This window comes from Aulonocara stuartgranti, assembly GCF_965226115.1.
Source record: "Aulonocara stuartgranti genome assembly, chromosome: 1".
In the NCBI taxonomy this organism is placed as follows: Eukaryota; Metazoa; Chordata; class Actinopteri; order Cichliformes; family Cichlidae; genus Aulonocara; species Aulonocara stuartgranti.
Genome location: NC_138939.1, coordinates 22,093,764 through 22,114,345, shown reverse-complemented (window position 1 = coordinate 22,114,345; position 20,582 = coordinate 22,093,764). Strand labels below are relative to the sequence as shown.

At 39.6% G+C, this 20,582-nt stretch overlaps 1 protein-coding gene across 4 annotated transcripts in view; it reads right to left on the bottom strand.

Moving 5' to 3' along the window:
• apba2b (amyloid beta (A4) precursor protein-binding, family A, member 2b) overlaps positions 1 to 20,582 on the bottom strand; it is an 89,474-nt gene that overhangs the window by 59,542 nt on the left and 9,350 nt on the right. For 2 of the 4 annotated variants that reach the window (XM_082528409.1, XM_082528415.1), the window contains exon 2: positions 5,742 to 5,792. The exons of 1 other annotated variant lie outside the window; for it this stretch is intronic. The gene's annotated coding sequence lies outside the window, so the exon portion shown is untranslated. Of the gene's footprint in view, positions 1 to 5,741; positions 5,793 to 13,579; positions 13,640 to 20,582 lie in introns of those variants that run through there. One more of the 4 variants, XM_082528412.1, reaches the window with a different exon arrangement.

Below are 20,582 nucleotides of genomic sequence, written 5' to 3'. Positions count from 1 at the left end.
CGTCTTCCTTAATGATCAGTCTGAGGACCATTTTCAACCTGCAGATTCATCACTTTGTCAACATGTCAGCAAAACAAGCAATTAGAGACAAACATGATGTCTGCATGATGTCAACCAACCCAAAAACCAAACACTTATGATCATGTAAAATAGTCATTTATTTGAATAAGTAGGAATAGCAATGCCATTTGAAAATAGACAGAAAAAAAGCCTGATGCAGTTTTAATTTCTGACAACAATCCTGTCTATTGACTAATGGATTAACTATTCATTGCAGTTTTATTGCAGTATTATTATTGTTATTTAAATTATTATTGTTATTATTATTATTACTATTATTAGCTTTCTGTGATTAACGGTTAAGAATAATTCATATTCAGTCATTTTATTTATTTTCCCTTTAAGGCTGCCCTCCTTTTAAGTCACTTTTTTTCTGATTGGCTGCCTCTCACAAACAGGAGGGTTGAACAGCAGGTGAGTGGGGCTTCTGCTCTCACTGCCAGAGCTACGTACTTAACATGACCGTATTAAGGAAAATCTGCTTTCCCTGACATCATATGGAGCCAAAAGTAGAAAAAACTGTCAGGAACATTGTGCACATCATTTTTCAAAACCAGTTTTACAGAATATATATGTCAGCAAATATGGAAAAGCACCTCCAAGCACCTCTCTTAGCTGTGCAGGATTGAACAGACTGAACAAGAATGAATTTTGGACCATTTCTACAGAATTCCAAGATTTTTAAGATGTTTTGAGTAAATGCTTCTCTTCAGGTACTCTCTCACACTGATAAGTCCTTACAAAAGTGATGTTATATTTTCAATAATTTAATTAAATAAACAAAATAAACTGTCTGTCCGATTCTATTTCCAGGGTTTACATGGATACCCAGCTAGCAACCCTGCAATGCACTAGCTGACTCAAATTACACATGCAACCATCCTTAAAACTAGTCTAATACTTCAGTTCCCTCTTTGATTTAAAATCCATGGATTTCCCATAAATACTGCAGACACAGGGAGTCCCAAATGCTACAGCAAGAGCAGGCAGCATAAATGAATGTCTGCTGCTGTATGTGCACATGAATCTAGAGTAACGTCTCCCAGTTAAAAGAAAGCAATGTATAATACATTTCAATAACCTCACTGCTCTACAGTAATAACTGCATCAGAAAAAAAAGCAGTATTTTCTTGCATTAAAAAACACACATAAAATCCGAATATGCATAAACCAAAGGTAAGTGGAATATAAATTGCTAGACAGAAAAATATAAGAAGGATTATTAATAAAAACACAGGCTTACAATGCACAGATATATCACCGAAAAGACTAGCAAAAATGAATAAAACACAGCATTGCATCCACCCTTTATTTTCTCAATGATATGCCTGTTTCCCATATTTTATTGCAGCTACTGTTATCACAGCCTGCTCTATTAATGCATGTCTCTATTGCTGCTCGTAAGATTATCTCCCCTCTAGCATGCTGCAAACTGATGTGGGATAAATTGGCCTTCCTCTAGGGTGAGAGTTAACATAGCAACTGTTATGTATGCAAAAAGTAAAGGGAAGTTTCTCCAAGCATAATTACATATGTTTAAAAATCAAGACTCTGGTAATAAATGTGGAATTATATTCTAATTGATAATGTTTATGTTCCATCAACCTTTACAAACTGAACTGTCATGCTTTTATCTTTATACAAAATGACAGGTAAAAGGAGGTGGGGGAAAAATCAATGCAAGGATGGCAGCTTCCTGATACACTGCCTCAGTCACTTCATTGTGGTGTGCTGAGTACTAATTTCACTCTCCGGGGATGGAGCCAAGAATCATAAGAGACAGCAAGAGCAGAGGAAGGTCTGACGGGGCTCAGCAAGACAGGCTGACCACAACAGAGGCACATGCAGCACTGATCCAGAAATCTGGATTATTGCATCTCTCATTTGAATCCCCTTACATCACATTGCTGTCTCTGGTCGCTAAAACAGCACTGCAGATGTTTTAAAGGTTCCTACCGCTGCCCTCTGGATCAAAACAGTCAACTGGATGCTAACCAAAGGTTCAGGTTCAGCGTTTTGTATTTGACCATGCACTTTGATTGTATGTTAACCATTAGAAATACAGTGGTGAATAAAGTCGTGACATTATCGTCACACTATTTTGTTTGATTCTTGTTTATGCCTCTTCTGAATAGAGCCCATGTTTACCTTTTCAGTTAATATTCAGAAAATAAATTTTATAACACAGAATACTGACAGCGATTAAGACTGTCCACGCAATTAAGAAAACAAAATATTTATTTACATTTAAGACTTTCTTTTTAATTTTAACCAAATATCTTCGGCTGGGGTTAAAATTGCAAGGCTTGACTCAGCTGTAGGAATGCTCCTGCATATAAGGCTCTAACCAACCACCTACCAATACGGTGATAAATAAATATAGAGGGGTGTTTAATTTCCTCAAGAACAAATACGGTTTTGTTTATTAAATGGTAAAAAATGACAGTAAAATATGTAGATGTCATTTAGGTAAGGTAACATAAAATGCTTTAATTAAATGAGAAAGAAAATATGAACGAAGCCACATGATGCTGATGCCGTGACAGTCTACTGTGAAACCCTGTTTTGAAGGCTTGCAATCGCTTGAGAAGAAGGGGCGGAGCTGGCTGTGAAACTGCCTGCTCATTGGCTACTGACTTGCTACTGACAAACCATTAGCAAATGAGCATATGGTTTCATTTGGAAACACAGCATCACCAAGATTTTCAAAACAGAATTATTTTTTTCTTGATTATGATTCAAAACAAGTGACTGAGCCCATAAACCTAACAGGAAAATCTTTGCAGAGGCCAAGACAGAAAGCAGTTTTCCCATAGACTTCTATAGGACCAGAAGTCTTTTTGCAGTCATAGCTATCACCATCTGGTGGCCTTCAGATAGAATGTAGGTTTAAGGCACATTTTTCTGACCTGGAAACTTCATCCATGTTTTTTTTCTTACCATCTATGAGTGCTATCTAAAGGGCTAAGAGAAAACTAGAATCTCACTCACCAAAACTGAAGTGCAGACTTCTGTGATGTAAAACAATCAATGAATAGTCAAACAATCCATTAAAATTGCTCCAGCAGCACACACACACACACATACCACCCCTAACTCAGGAAATATATATACTGTCACCTCAGAGTTGTTATGAAGGGTGAGGCTGTCCATAGAGGACATTTAATATTTTCCACCTGGCTGTAAATGTGCTTGACAAAAAAGTATATGGAGATGCCGTTTTTGCCACTGCCACTGGCTTCATTTTACCCATTGCATCCACAATCACCAGCTTTAGTCACCTGTTAATAAAACATCCCTGCTGAATGTGCATGTTTTTGTCTTTTCAGGACCCTTTCATCCCACCTGATGAGTCTTTCAGTTTGTACCCTGAGTAAAACACACCCACCTCACCTGCTTCCAGCTGCTCACCTACATCGTCTCTACTGAAAGGTCTTTCTTTAGGGGAAACTTCAGGAAATGTGCCCTAATGAGATTTTAGCCAGAGCCAAAGGAAAATTACCAGTGCTGTTAGAAATGTATTTCATTTCTTGTTTTTTTTTTTAAAGAAATAAAAGGAAAATGCATAAATGAATGCAGACTCTACAGTGAACTCACTGCAGGTAGTCAACCCAGATAGGCTGATTCTGAGCGAGCGTGCATAGATACACAGTAGATTCTTTGCAGTATTCAGATAATTGCAGGCACTATGAAGAGCAGAAGAAAGGAAAAAATACAAATGATTCTTTACACAGTTAACAGCATATGTGATGACAGATGTGACTTTACAGTGTGCCACCAAAATCCCGTCATGATTTAGAGGTTAGTTATCTGAGAATTTCACAGTATTGTACCACAGAACCAGTGTACATATTAATGATTCGTTGTCCTTCCCATCGTCTTCAAAGGATTTAATTAGTAAGGTACAACAGAAAGATAGCACTCTAAACGCACAACCCTGCAATGCATTGGCTGACTCTAATTGCACCCATCATCAAAGAGGTCTAAAGCTTCAGCTCTTTATATTATATATAGTGCAGATAAAGTTAGTCCCAAGTGGCAACCTCTGTGGCCAAAGAAAAAATCTCCAGAGCCTCCCATTTATAAACTCCCTAACTCCTTCATTCAACACTAAGGGGGATGGATTATTTTATGAATATGATTTATTCCTTTATTGAAAGGTGCCCATCTTTTCTCTCTCTATGAAGACTCTTAATTTTAGACTGACTGTTGAAGAGAGAGTCAAAATCAACAGTAAACATCATATAAGAGGACAACTTGACGTGGACAGGGGACACTGGTTAATGATGGATGACATTCAAGTGACTACAATAACAAAGACTGTAATACACTGTTGAGTGTCAGGATGATACAGAGCTCTATTAATTTCCCTCCCTACAGGAGAACAGTGCTGTGCCAGGGAGGATGAATATTCTAGCAGATAATTAATAAATGATGAGGAAAGGCAGTGTTGAGAGGCTCACAACACTTTGAATTGCTCAAGTATTCTTACATCTTCCCCTCTTCACCCCTTCTTATGGTATGTCTTCAGTGATGTAGTCCCACAATGCTCCTCCTTCGCCTTCATCAGCACAAAATCTTTGCTCACTTTCTCCGTCGCCAGCTTGTATTTGTGAATATTTATCAAAGTATTCTTCTAAAACAACTTTAGACTCAATAGCGTGAGAGACGGTGCTAACAGGTTTAATCATCAACAGTAACGGCACTCAGTCAGTACAGCTGCTGAATTCAAAAACTCCACAGCGACAAGGTGGTAAATGAAGCAAAACTGCACTCTTCTTTATAGCTTTACCTTGCGATATAAAGAACCTTGAGGCGACATTTGTCTTGCCATATAAATAAAAATGAAAAAGCACAGTTGTGTAAGTCTGTGTGACAGTTTACTCTTTGTTTTTCAGTCAGCCGTAACCAAAAGACGTGTCAGCTATGGCTGTGTTATAGCTTGAAAATCAGTTAATGGCCTTAATTCATACAAATGCTGAGGCTGTTTAAAGTGTGCGAATCCTCTGTGTGAAACTAAACCCTTGTGTCTACATACAAACCAATTTGCTCCTCGTGGATCAGCTAACGGTTGGTTGCGAGAAGACACTGCAGGCTTCGGTTGCCTAGGCAAACCTCTAATGTATTTACCTCTCCCTCGTATGTAAATCAACGGTGTCTTTCACTCTCTCTTGGTGTCACTTCCTTCAATCGCCTCAAAGTCAAGAAAAGTTTTACTTGATTTGCACATTTGCAGCATTAAAATGAACAAAGGCTTTAAAACAATAGATCCAAGCTTCAAGATACATTTAACAATTAGTTAAAGACAACAAACCACCAGAATAACATTTCTTCACCCTCCTCTTTCTTTGTTATTCCTTCTTATTCCCTCCTCTACTCATTGTTTGTGTCTACACCACAACCTCAGTGGGCATCCAGGCAAGTTAAGGAGCTCCCGAGGGTTCATTGTTATGCTTTTCGGTTCAGTTCCCAGCTTAGAGTCCAAATGTAGCAGCACAAAGAAGGCTGCAATATTGGACATCCTATCATATTTTTATTATTGCAGTGCACATTCTCCAAGTCTAAGCTGTCTCACCAATTTGGTAGGATGCTTCATGTGGCTCCATAAGAATTTCCTCCCACACTCCCCAGTATACCATTACAATATAATAACCTGCCAAGGCATAGTAAAGAAAACTTACTGATATCTTTAAGTAGGCAGAGCAGCTCTAGCATTTGGTTCAAAGGAGGACCTGGAACACAAAAGGAGAAAACTAAGCATCAAACTGACAAGCCACATGAAAGACACAATCCAGCGGGAACACTGAGCTTTGATTTCTTTCTCCTGTCAGGATGCACAGAGAATTAGGGGGGTGGTGATGATGTCAAGCAGGGGTTGTTGGGTCAGAGAGGTGATATACTGGAATGAGAATAAGGGCTCAAATTCACAGCAGAGGTTTTTGCAGTTGAATGAAAATAAGGCATCCAAAGATTTAGAGCCTCTTTCAATTTTTGCTATTTAGGGAAATCGGTTTAGGTGGAGATATAAACATTTTGAAAATATATAAATGTGTATATATATATATATATATATATATACATACGTGTGTGTGTGTGTGTGTGTGTGTGTGTGTGTGTGTGAAGGTTCCAAAAGGCTTGTATAAACATTTGTATATTTGTATATAAGCATCTCCACTGTGGTATAATCACAGCATCTGCTCTCGACACCGCACCTAAACTTCAGGAAATACAACAGGAGTGCAAATTTCAAACAAATATGTAACAAATTAAAACAAAATATGTACGGACAGTTTTTCAAGGTTTGACCTCGGGTGCTAACAATGAAGCTCAAGGTCAAATGCTTAGTATATTGTTGTGAAATTTGAAGACGATCCATACAAATTGTGGGTAATATAAAGCTTTTTTCAATTTTATTTATACAGGAGAAGATCAAGGAGCTTTATATTTCAAGGTAAAGAAAATCAATAGATTTAATTACACAACGAGATAGGAAAACTGTAAAGTAAAACTTATGCTGGTCTCAAGGCTTTAATTTTATTTAGCAAAAAGCTCAGAAAGCAAATAGAGCTATCAAACCAACGACTTTTCTCTACAGGCAGAGGTATGGATGTGGCAAGACATACTGAATCAGCAACATTAGCTCAGCTGCAATTTCTCCCCAAATCAGCTGGGTTTTACCATCTGCTGCTAAGCTTAACCCACATGTCACATCTCGTGCTCACGGCCTGAGTCCTTCTTGTGACAACTTCAGGGTTGCTGTCCTCACTTAGCAGTTGGATCAGATCAACCGTAAAACACACCACACACGCACACACGCACACACACACACACACACTGCTGGCATCAGTATAATGGCTCCTTCATGACAGTCAGTGGGGGATGTGCTGATAAAAGCAAGAGGGGTCAGAAAGAAGGTGGTCAAGCACTGGTGTGTGTAATATGTGATGAAGTCAGCAACGGCGGCACTTCTATGCCAAATAAAATAGAACAGCTCAAGAAACCAATGCAATAGGTACTGTTGAACAAGATGTAATAAAAATGCTTCAAAACAGCAGGTTTCAAACACTCTTAAGTCCTCACACAACATATCTTGTTGATCTCGCAAAAGTTGCACAGACAGAACGAAGACAGGAATAAATTACGCTTTTGAACTGCAAGTGAACACTTAGTGAGTCACTCTTCTAAAGAAACAAAGTTTAGCAGACACATGGGAGAAGAGATGAGCAATACCTGTGCGAAAGGCAGAAGACAAAGGAGCTACTAAAATAATGTGAGGAAAAACAGACACTGTGTTTATTCTGTGATTTGTTCTGAAATACAAAGGATACATTCGAGACAATTTTCTCATTATCTGTGGCAGCACACGCTTGTAATTTGTACTGTGCTCGTAATGAAATTGCTTTGACTTTCTAACTCTCTAAAGGTTTTTCACAAAATAAACCATGACATGCTTCGCCTAACCTTGACCAGGGTGAAACCCAAACTCAGTCTTAGTCCTCACATGGTATCAATCTCCACTATTTTTTGTGCCCACAACGACACAAATACATGCATGTTAGCAGTGAAAGTGTCTCTTCCTTTTTAGCACAGCTTACAATGGCTCCTCTCCTACTTGCATGCAGCCCTGAGGCTTGTTTTGGTCCCAAAAGTCCAACTCATACTGCAGCACACTGCAGTGTTAAAGACAAAACCCTCAGCAGATCACACTTCGGGCCAATCAGGGGAAGAAAAACAAACCTCCAATAGCAGACAAAACTCAAGTCAGCAGCAATCTAGGAACCTTGGACTAGTGTAATTCCCAGCACCATATTAACTTAGGCCAATGTGATCCAGTGCGGCAAGAGCACATGTTTTTCAGTTTCTTACATAAGCAATACTTTTCATAAATATTTGCCTCTCTTGTTTCTGCTTTTCTTAATTGCCTTATCAAAGCCATACAGCTCTAAGTACAAATTGATTTACTGTAAAGTAATAATTGTTTGTGAGCATTCAACCCAGAAATTAGAAGGGCAACTCTATGCACATGCACTCGTGACTGAATACTAAATACATATTTTAAGGGCATTTATTTTTTATGGTATTACAAGACACCTCCCCACCAGCTGCAAGTCTTAGAAATTACTGTAGATGGAAATTAGCCTACATAGCCACTCTTCAAAGGTAATGGTGGGCTTGTTTAGTGCAATTAAAAACGGTCATGCTTTGCCCTTATTCCAAGTTACTATTTAAGCAGTGTTATTTGTCTGTACTCAGTCTCAGCACTGCACTATGTAGAACAGCACTTGTTCAAACTCTTCAATGTAAGTAGTGGCTCACACTGTCAAAGGTTGGTAAAATAACCATGCAAATTCAGAGATTTGATTTCCGCTAGCTGAGCGTGACATCGGCTGGTGGTAATACAGAGCAATCAGGCTTAAACCTGTATGAGAAAAAAAACTGGAGGGAACAAACATGCCAACAGAAAATGTCAAGTTCCCTTTGTTTTGACAGCCGCGAACCTCTTAGTTTATCCAGAGACTTTGCTCTTCTTTCAGTTATTCACATGACAGTTTTACTTTTGACAGGAATGACAGACTGTTTGACAGCACAAAGAAGAAATTTCAAAACTGCATTTTGCCCAGAACTCTGACACAGTTAATATTCGTAGTAAGGCTGCAGCTACTAAAATGTAAAATGATTTGCTGTTGATTGAAGTCACTGCAAAAATTATTAATTAGGGCTAAAAGCAGTAGATAGCCAGTGAACCTCAATATTACTCATATGTTGTATGGGTGAACACAAGCAAATGCACATAAAAGCAAGCTGACAGCTTTACAGCATCCTTGAAGCCACACCCACACATCCACTCAGAGCTCATCTCCAGCAGGAAATCTACCCCACTGATCTCCATCCTCCCTTCCTCCTCTATCATGAAAGGTAAAAAACATACATTATGCTCACTCTGAAGCCTCGCATGGGCCTCTCCTTGGTTTTAGCATCCCATCAGCATACAGGTTTGCTCACACCACGCTTCCTTGACCTCCTTTTCCACAACAACAACTAAGCAATCCTTTCTGTCTTGCAGACCTAAGGCACCTAAAGATTGAACAGAGGGTGAACTGAGTGGGATTTAAAGGCAGAGCACAGATAAACAAGCTGTCCTGACCTGCAGCAATGTTTAGCAGTTAGTGCTAAGCCAAAGCAAATGCTTTATTCCACCGATTCTGTTTTATGCTGCCGTATAGAGGGTTTACCATCACAACAGCATAATGACAAAGCAGCGCTGTGAACACTGAGACAACAACTTGTGTTGTTGTTTTTAAATTCATTATCCATTCAGCTGAAACCCAGTTCTCTCATTAGTATTCCTCAGCTAACTCACGTCGACCGAGGCTGAGAGGTCAGCACAGGCAGCTCCGATTTCAGCGTGTAAGACCAAACACACATACTGTTTTTCTTTTTTTTTTTGGCGTAAGTACAGAAGCTCTTTCATGACCTTTAAGTACCTCCTGAACCACAATCAGAAGGCACGGGAAATTCTCTGATGCAGTGCATCTGCAATTAGCTTTATCTAGTGTAATACACATTCAGGGTTTCTAGTTTGTGTGTCTACAGATGCATAGTCTTTTATAGAAACCCTGAACCTTTGCTTTTTATTTTATAGTGTTCAAAATTTAACAAAAAACACCTCATTGTAGAAAGCAGCAAACAGGAAACAGAATGGTTTAGTGAAAGCTAGTCACATATTCTGTCAGTCTGTCTGAATATTCTATTATTCCCTAAATGATCAACAGATTTTAAATGTGCAGTGTAGCAATGCAGCATTACTTACCTTTTATTCAGTTTCCCAGTGATGTGAGCATCATTTGCTTGAAGGTTGGTTCAGTGTGAGTACTCTCTAAAAGGGCGTGCACCTTTCAAGTCTGCAGTGCTACATTCAATGTGAGGCACCAATATTTTATTTTCAACTGACTTTCTGTTCTTTTTTAGCTGCTTATCTCCGAAAAAAATGAAATCTAATTTTGAATGCTCACAGTTTTCCAATATACAGTTCCCAGTTTCTTTCCTGCCACTGAGCACACCAGCGTGCATAAAGCACAAGCGATAACCGCAGATTATATCCATGACTGCAGTCCTCATTTAAACCAGATGTTTGTGTTTTGCATTGTCCTTTGATGATTGTGGATTATATAAAGCATCCAAAATAAACCTTCAGTGTACCGTAAAATGACAACAAAAGAATAAGCACAACAACATAATCGAGGCTCAGGAGTATTACTGAAATACTGACTGTCTTTTCGGCATCCTGGCACAGCTACACACACCCAGACTTGTTGACTCCTGTCCTGTTTTTCATTCAAATGTTATTCTAAAATGTTGCAGCGTGTCGTGGGAAAACAAAAGCTAAGGCAGTCATTCCCTACCAACAACAACAACAAAATTATTGATGAGCGTTATAGATTATAGATGGCTCAGAATGGGCCTGTTTTGAGAAACAAGCCTGTGTATGATGCATAAGTAGAAGAAAAAAACGCGACATAGGATTCTCAGGGGGATGATGAAATAACATAAAATATATGAAAATCCAAAGAATCTGGATTTATAATAAATCTGTCTTTAAAAAAAAAAAAAGGCTTAGATGTTAATCACTGTACGTGTGATGATGTTCATGCAAATTTTCATTCAAGGCGAGATAAGGTACAGAGACACGCATATATACCCTGCAGTCATTATAGCAAGACGTTTGCTCTCCAGCGACATCTATTCAACTGATCCTTAATGCAAATATCTGCTAAGCCAATCAAACGGCTGCATTTAGACATGTAGACATGGCCAAGACAGCCTGCTGAAGTTCAATTTGTGCTTCGGAATGGTGAAGAAAGGTGATTTAAGCGACTTTGAGTGTGACACGGTTAATGGTGCCAGACGTGCTGGTCTGAATTTTCACAGATTGCTGTTCTACTGGGATTTTCCCATAGCCATCTGTAGGGTTTACAGAGAATGGTCTAAAAAAGAGAAAATATTCCGGGTGAAAATGCCTTGTTAATGCCAGAGGTCATGAGAAAGGGGACAGTAACTCAACATCATTACAACCAAGGTATGCAAAGGAGCATCTCCAAACACATCCAACCTTGAGTTAGGTGCGCTCAAGAGCAGAAAACCACTATATCTAAATGCATCCTTCCTGCTATAACACGTAACCTATAACAAAACATCCAAAGAAACAGAATGGCACTGCAGAGATGCATCAAGGAGTGTGAGTCTGGTGTATATGCATTAGGGTCTGAGGTATATTGTCATGGACAAGGAAAGTATTTCAAATCTTTTTCAGAACATCATGACAAACTATACGGTTGAACATTCAAGACTTGAAGACATATTTTCAGTACAGTAAATCTACGATAACTCTGTGATGTTTGAGTCAAAATCTAAGTAAACCGATCATCAGGGTTAAGCACAACTGTCAACACTGAGTCAAGCTGGAGTTGCTGATCTCACTGAGAATAAACACGTCTTATGATCAGGTATGAAGGAAAAGAATCCTTTGTAAGTAAAGCTGCCAGCTCATCTGCGCCATTTTTATAAAAAGGTTTCAGAATTACATTGTTTTCGTCTCTCTCTCTCTTCCACTTTTTCATGCTTTTCTCCCAGAGCAAGCCTGACACTATAGATGAAACATCAATTTGGTTACGTTCCTTCAGCTTTATCACACAAACGATGAACAGTAATCTGTGCTGCCTATCAACAAACATGCGTGGCTATAGAAATAATGGCCCAGAGGCTAGCACTGTACTCCAATGCAATACAAAATCAGCCCGGCTCGCATTCATCATGCTTGAATAACAATACAAGGTTGCATTATGGAGAAAAATAAAAAACATTTACGTCTGCATCTTCTAGACAACATTGCTTTATGGAATAGCAGCTAAGAAAATCAATTTACTCAACGTGAACTTGCCTGCACATTGTAACAATGACAGCAGCAGGTGAGGCTCTCTGCACATCTAAATGCTAATGTCATGCTGCTCTTCAGACAATAGCGGTAGCTAATGAGCTGGCTTGGTGAATGCATCTAAAGTCTAACTGATGACATAAGTGACAGCATACTGAGGGACAGAGCTCTTTTTATGACTCACAACACAGCGGGACCAAATTTAAAATGGGTGCGCCAAGGTCACACTCTAGTTCTAATCACGGCCAAATGCTTATTATATTGTAACTCCTGGTTTTCTAATTACATCTTTTAATACCAATATTTCCACTTTTGTATGAACAAACTTGACTGTTTTTAGGAATAATTTAAATGCTCGATAAGAAGTACATGCAATTATGCATATCTCAAGCCATGTAAGTCCATACTCACTTATACTTTGGGCATGTAAGTGCATTCGCACTCAGGAACTACAGCTTCATGCAGTTCATTACAGTTAATTCTGCAATTTTCATTTAGGAGTTGAAGGACAATGTCATCAGTGGCCATCGAAATGTCAATTCTTGCTAGCTGGCCAAGACTTTCATCACACACTGACATTATATAACATCACTGTTGTGGTGTTTGGGGGTCGTGGTATGGACATTATTAACTGTAACTGTTATTTTCAATGCACCAGACTTAGTATTAGAAGTGGGATTGACAGGCTATGCTATATGGTCTGAAAATGCTGCAATAGGGATTTTTGGAATATGCACATTTGCGCAAAAAATTGAAATTCACATGTCACATAAGACAATTGTTTGCACGGATACTAACAACAGTGTCTGAACTGAAACAAGGGAAAAATACTAAAAATCAGTCCGAGCTAGTCAAATACTGATGCTGGGCTCGTCTCATCCTATTTTAACATAACAGTTCGACACAGGGCATTATTATGACAATTACACTGATATCCTGTTATTACGGATTTAGGAGGGAGGTGAGATTGTGAATGGCACAATCACATGACCAACCAGCATGAAGACAGGAGTTCTGAGTCTTTTTCATTTGAACTTACTTTGGTTTTCTTCTGTTTGGTTAGGTTTAGGTTCAAAATTATGTTGTTAGGCTTCGGCAAGGAAAACACAGGCATTCACCGTTTTTTACACAAGTTAAAAGGCAAACTTCAACCATCTGCAAAATACTGCAAATGTCTTTGGCTGGCACAGTTATGCATCCTGCAACCCCGGGAGGGTTTATTGCTATTGAAAAATAACTAAAAGGGGTATCCAGTACACGCAAGTACAATGCAAAGGCTTTAAGTCCTGAATAAGAGTCAGAATGATGACTTGGGATTATGAATGAGATGCAGAGACCTGCTGAGAGCCAGTGATGAGCAGCTTACAATGAATAAATGGAGCTCTGCTGAGTCAAAAAAGAAATTCATTACAATTTATTTTAAGGCTGTCAAGACAATATTCCTTATTGGGTTTCAACAGTAATAAAATACCTTTTTGTAAGTATTCATTCCATTATTCACCGTGTGACAGCATTCACTACCAGAACAAGCTGCTTCTTAATTTTGGTCTACCTATGCTCTCATGTTTTTAATGTCTCTGAAGGCACCTTCTTCAGTCTGGCCCAGATGATCTTATCACAGAAGAAGCCCTGATCTCTGAAATAACTCTACATGGGAAGACAGTGACATATTTCATTATCAAATTGTAGCTACAGGTTGTGAACATTAAGTTAATAAACCTGCCAGTCAAAACTGTAGTCTATTTTCAGACAGTAATTACAGATCTCAGCTGTAACTTTGAATCGTGTTAAATGCTTTTAATCACCCACAAACGTTCAAATTAGGGCTGTGCGATATGACCAAAATCTCATATCCCAATATAAGAATTCTATCGTCTCGATAACGATATAAATCACAGAAATGTAACATTTTCTGTAAATTCTGTGAATCCCGGGCAGCTCGACTTGCGGGAAGTGTTTCCAGCTGCGCGTCGTGTAGCTGGAGTCAAGTGTTTTAACCGATGCATGAAACTATACATTTTTAGACATAAGTTGTAAAGGCCGCCGTTTTCTTTGTGAGTATTTATTACACGCCTGAAGTAGTTAGCCTGTTCTAACGTTTGAGTTTATTTTTTAACACCTGGGCCCTATTTCAGGAAGCCGGTTTAGTGCAAACTCTACCCTGAGTTAACGAAAACTCTGGGTTTTCGGTTTCACAAAGCGAGTTTAGATTAATACTGAGTGAGTTACTATGACGACACACTCCGTGAAGCTAACCTGCCCCCTAGCAGGTTTACTTCAACTAACCCTGACCTTCTCCGCCTCTTTGTCGGAAACCTGACTGTAGGAAGTGTCAGACATGGCGTGCCCCTTCCTTGAAGAGCCAGTAGATGTTGAAGCCCAAATTCTCCGCAGAGCTCTCCGCCGGGAGAGAGTGATTAGAGCGCGTTTGGACATTTTATCATTTCCTGATGATTTCCTGTGTGTACGTTACCGTTTTTCAGCACAATCTATAATTTATTTGAATAACATCCTCAGGCCTAATATTGCTCATGTGACACATCGCGGACATTCTCTCAGTTCTGTACATATTACTTGTATTGCACTTCAGTTTTTTGCAAACGGGAGCTTTCTGTATAATATTGGTGACGCTGAGCACGTTTCCAAGGCTACCGTCTGTCGGGCAGTCAGGAATGTTACAGTTGCACTGAAACGTCTCCTGTACTCGTTTGTGGTGTTCCCCGGTCATAGACCCACACGATTTATCAAAGAGGGATTCCACAAAATTGCAGGTATCAGGATGAACGAAACTTAATTCATGATGTGGTGATATTTGAACTACTACTTAAATTTTACATTTATGTTCACGGTTCCCAGGCGTGATTGGCTGTATAGATGGCACTCACATTCCAATCATTGCTCCTTCAGTAAATGAAGGAGACTATGTGAACAGGAAGTCTTTCCACAGCATTAATGTACAGGTACATAGTTCCCTGTAGCATTTCAAACTAACAAATTATTTCATTATAGTAATGGATGCTAATTTGTGTTCTCTGCACTGTGAAGATCATATGTGATGCTGCCAACATTATCACAAATGTGGAAGCCAACTGCTCAGCCTCTGTGAGTGGTGGTGGTGGAGGACCCCCACCTGTTTTTCGGGCCTCCGCTTTTTTTTCTGTTGGCTATAACGGGTCACATTTGAGCATACAGAGTAAGCAAATATGTACTTGTAATGTGCTCAGATAATTTCAATAAGTGCTTACAGAGGGGAAATTAATGTAGCCTCTAACTGCAATTGATTTACATCGGACAAACAGACCAAGCACTATGGCTCATAATACAATTACACCTTACCTGTTTGGACTATATTTTTATATTTCATTTTTACTTGCTGCCAGGAACGTTTGGGGCCTGTTGGGTTGCACCTGCGCTCAAATCACATCACAAAATCAAATGTATAAAATAAAAAATAAAATAAAATATAATAAAATAACGTGTTAAATGGGTGGAAATCCCTAGATCAATGTTTAAATTAACACTCACGCATTGACTCTGTCGGCTATGTTTTGCCATGCATGCTCCCTTTCTTTTGCAGCTGAGGCTGTGTTACTTTTTTTCCGCGGAATTTGCATGTTATCGGCATATGCTGCCATCAGAATTTCGGCCTCAAGCGCTGTAAAATACATTGACCGCGTCTTCTTTCCGACGGCATCCCAGGTCGTATCCTAAGAGACTGCGCATACCAGCTAGCTCCTGTGTTCACTGAGATATTCAACATCTCTTTATCTCAGTCGGTGATCCCCACATGCTTCAAAGAGTCCATCATTGTTCCTGTCCCGAAGAAACCCCACCCTGCTTCTCTCAATGACTATCGCCCTGTAGCCCTCACCTCAGTAGTGATGAAGTGCTTTGAACGCCTGGTCAGAGACTTCATCATTTCTTCACTACCAGACACACTGGACCCACTACAGTTCGCTTACCGTCCAAATCGTTCCACAGACGATGCCATCTCTCATCTCCTCCACACATCACTCACTCACTTGGACACTAGAAGGGGGAATTATGTTAAAATGCTCTTCATAGACTACAGCTCTGCATTTAACACCATAATTCCCTCCACACTCACCACCAAGCTGGAGCATCTGGGACTCAGCTCATCTATGTGTCAGTGGATCTCCAACTTCCTAACTGGCAGACCACAGGCAGTAAGGATGGGCGGACATGTCTCAGCCTCCACCACTCTCAGCACTGGAGCCCCCCAGGGGTGTGTTCTGAGCCCCCTGCTGTACTCTTTGTACACATATGACTGTGTGGCCACTACCAGCTCCACCACCATCATCAAGTTTGCTGACGACACCGTCGTGGTGGGCCTGATCTCTGATAACAACGAGACGGCCTACCTGAAGGAGATTAGGAATCTGGAGAACTGGTGCCAGAGGAACAACCTCCTTCTAAACGTCAGTAAGACAAAGGAGCTGATAGTGGACTTCAGCACTAAGCAGGAGAGGAACTACCAGACCCCCGTCATCAACGAGTGCCCAGTGGAGAGAGTGGACAGCTTCAAATACCTCGGAGTTCACATCACGCAGGACCTGTCATGGTCCTGTCACATCAACACCGTGGTGAAAAAGGCCCGACAGTGTCTCTACCACCTCAGACGCTTGAGAGACTTCCAACTGCCCTCCAAGGTGCTCAGGAACTTTTACTCGTGCACCATAGAGAGCATCCTGGCGGGAAACATCTTAACCTGGTTCGGGAACAGCACCATGCAGGACAGACGAGCTCTACAGAGGGTTGTGCGGTCAGCTGAGCGCACCATCCGCTCCGAGCTCCCTGACCTGCACTCAATCTACAGCAGGCGGGTGCTGGACCAAGGCCAGGAAGATCGTGAAGGACCTCAGCCATCCCAACAACAGACTGTTCTCTCTGTTGAGGTCAGGAAAGCGATTCCGCTCCCTGAAGACCAACACAGAGAGACTGAGGAGGAGCTTCTTCCCGCAGGCGATACGGTCTCTCAATCACACCACCACAAAGTACTGACCCACACATATGGTTCTTACACACACACTGGACTTTCTGGACTTTGGTTTTGCACAACACTGGTCACTATATTCTTCATTTCCGGTTAATACTTGTACAGCTGCTGTTATTGTGTATATATTTATTTATATTTAGATTTCTTCATACATTCTTATATAGTTCTATATTGTGTATTGTGTATTTTGTTGTACAGTTATTTTATTTTCAACTTTAATTTATATATTTATCTTTATCTTATTCTTCCCAGTTAAATTTACCCTTCATTCTAATTTGTGTTGTACAGTTATTTCATTTTTAACCTTAATTTATATTCTATTCCTTCCTAGTTAAATTTACCCTTTTTAATTTTTCATATTTATTTCCTATCTTATTCATAGCCTTTTCCTTTTTTGTTTTCTTTAGGTCACGAGCAGTTGTCCAAGCATTTCACTACATATCGTACTGTGTATGACTGTGTACGTGACAAATAAAAATTTGAATTTGAATTTCCCTCCGTCTCCATGGTGACTCGCTTAATCTGTGCTCCACTAATCAGGGCTTTATGTATCCTCGTGCGCGCGCTTAACTTGGGGTTAAAGCAACTCCGCGTTGATTGAACTAATTGTTATCAGCCTTTCTGAAACCGAATATTCCGAGTTGGACAGTTCGGGGTTACTCAACCCTGAGTATCGTTTTTCACTCTGAGTTTTCTAAACCGGCTTCCTGAAATAGGGCCCTGGCGGCTCTTTTTTACTTCTCATCCGTAAATAATCTGCTCTTTCACGTGATTCAGTTTATTTTGAAAAGTCTCAACAGGATCTTGAGCTTTATTGTGAAAGGTTTATGTGGAACATAAACAAGCGGACACGCGATGCTGTTACCGTCGTTGTTGCTAACCACAACGCAAAAAAACGGGCGCTTTTCCGTCTGTAGTGTGGTTATATAAAATATAAGAGAAAGAGAGAACTTTAAGAAATTAATATAGCCGCTACAATGACCATCAAAACGATGAAAAAATATTGCCGTAAACAGTTTAGTTTGCGACACCACGAAACAAACGATAGCGTAAAATGAAACAATAGATGTTTTTATATCGTCATCCGATATATATCGTTATATCGAACAGCCCTAGTTTAAATCTGTTTTTGGAAAGAGTCATTGCAAGCTATCACGAATGTTTGACTGTAGTTTTTGATGCCAAGGGCAAAACATACAATTATTAGGTTTGGAGGTCATTCAATTACTTTAGGGCCATGGAAAATTTGGACAGGTTTGTACATCAGACATGGACTTTACATAACATCTCACTGGGGAAATTCATTTGTTACAGTAGCACAAGGGGCAGAAAGAAAATAGTGAAAACACCTAAAAATACTAAAATGCACAGAAAAGAAGCAGAGCTTCTACAACAACCTTTGTGGTTCTCCATAACCTCCTCTTATGATAAACTCTGGCATGTGTGTGATACACAGAACAGATTTTACTCACTGTTTTTTGTGAGTCTTTTGTAAAACGTGAAGACCTGCTGCTCTGAAGCCTTTGAATGTTTCTTTTATTTAATGAGCAGTAGTTTTCACCCTGCAATAATGCTGCTTGGTAACTTCATGACAAGTTGGAAAGGAACATACAGTATGTAAAACATTATTTTAGCATGTATTACAAAATACTGACAGGAAGAGTTTCTCATCCCTTAATAAATGAAATCATCATTTCATTTTTATTTGATAATCTGAAACAACCTAAGAAATCTAGACGAGGGCAAACACATTTTACTTTACTGTACATTCAGCAGATGTTTAAGTTGCCCTGACCTCAATTACAGAGGACAGTTTGAATTCAGGCAGATCCAGTTGACGAATACGACGGTTTCAATGCTGCTCCTTTCCCCGTCTCTCTCACTTCCTCCCTCCCCGAGCGCCGCCTCAGAGCCATTCTTTATTGCCACCCATGATTAATGCAGCTATGAATGGGTTTCTCTTTCACCCGAGCACTGTGGGAGAACAGTTTCTTTCGTTCTTTCTCTCTTTCTTCCTTTGCCATTTTGCTTTCTTCCCAATGTGACCTGATTTAGTCACAGAGTGTGAAACTGATTTGGACTCATTTGCATGCTAATTCCATAAAGAGAGGTGAAATGATGTGTAAGTATCACCTCGCTGATTCTAGGAGACACCGTCGCATTTGGAAGACATAATATGCAGTATAAACTCGATAATTCACAGACTCATTGTTCAGAAATCCAACCAGGGAACAGCACGAAGGGACACACTTTTAAGTGCTATACAACATTTTCACAGGTACGTGCAAAAAGAGGTAAAATGCTTGCACTGCTGTGTAAAATGCCCTTTTTAATGTTGGTATTACTGCATTGTGTTTGTTTTTTCCACGAAGTTCATGCTTTCATATACACATTATGTCTTGAAAGTCAAGGTTTTCTTCTAATAAGCTCATTAAAAGGTTTGAATTAATTATATGTTTGTGTGTTTAATTTAATTCTAATCCATGAATATGTGGCCAGTAATTCTGTCTGGAGCCAGTCTCCCAGTTTAGTTCAGCATCCTCCCCTTCATCCTCCCATCAATATCTTTTCATTGTATTTTTATTAAAAGAATGTAATAAATTAATTACTACACTGAAGATGCCTCGATTAGATAATATACCTGTGTAGCAGACGCCACTTGTCTGCTTTGAAGAGCTCCAGACAATATGCTCTTGCTCTTCACACCTGATTCAGCATGGTGTCATTTTGAAAACACAGGAGCGTGTAAACACTTCCTTCTGGCCTGAAACATTTCTCGCCAACTTTCATGCCTCAACTCGTCCGTCAGTGCTTTGAAATTGATTACTTGAAAGTGCTGGCCACTAATGCACTGAAGGAGGTGAAGAAAAGTTTCACGCAATCAGGAGACTCTGGTTTTCGCAAACGAACAAGAGGAACACGAAAGAAGCCTGTTGTTGACGAGAAGGATAACATCTAGAGCCAACAGCTGACATATGTTGGTTATTTTCTTCATCTTTTCCTTTGTCTACACTGAACAAAAATATAAACGCAACACTTTTGTTTTTGCTCCCATTCCCCATGGGATGGACGTAGAGACCTAAAATTCATTCCAGATACACAATATAACCATCCCTCCCAAACAGTGGTCACAAATCAGTCCAAATGTGTGGTAGTGGGCACATCTGCTATATTGAGATAATCCATCCCACCTCACAGGTGTGCCACATCAGGATGCTGATCTGACATCATGAGTAGGGCTGGGCGATATGACCCAAAATTCATATCTCGATATTTTTTAGCTGGATGGCGATATAAGATATATATCTCGATATATTTTTTTAAAGCCATAAAGTAAGAACAAAAAGAGAGTTCTTAGTCAAAGCTGTGTCCCAGATGTCACACAGGCACTTTTATTAACATAGAGCAGATGTACATAAAATTTACTCAAAAATAAATTATGAGCATTTATTAAATAATAATGCTCCATAAATAAAAGAAAACAATGTTGTTTTTGTGCATAACAAAAAGCTCACAATTGTGCAGTCAAAATGTAAACTAAAAGACGCTGAGCGTAATAACAAAGACAGACAG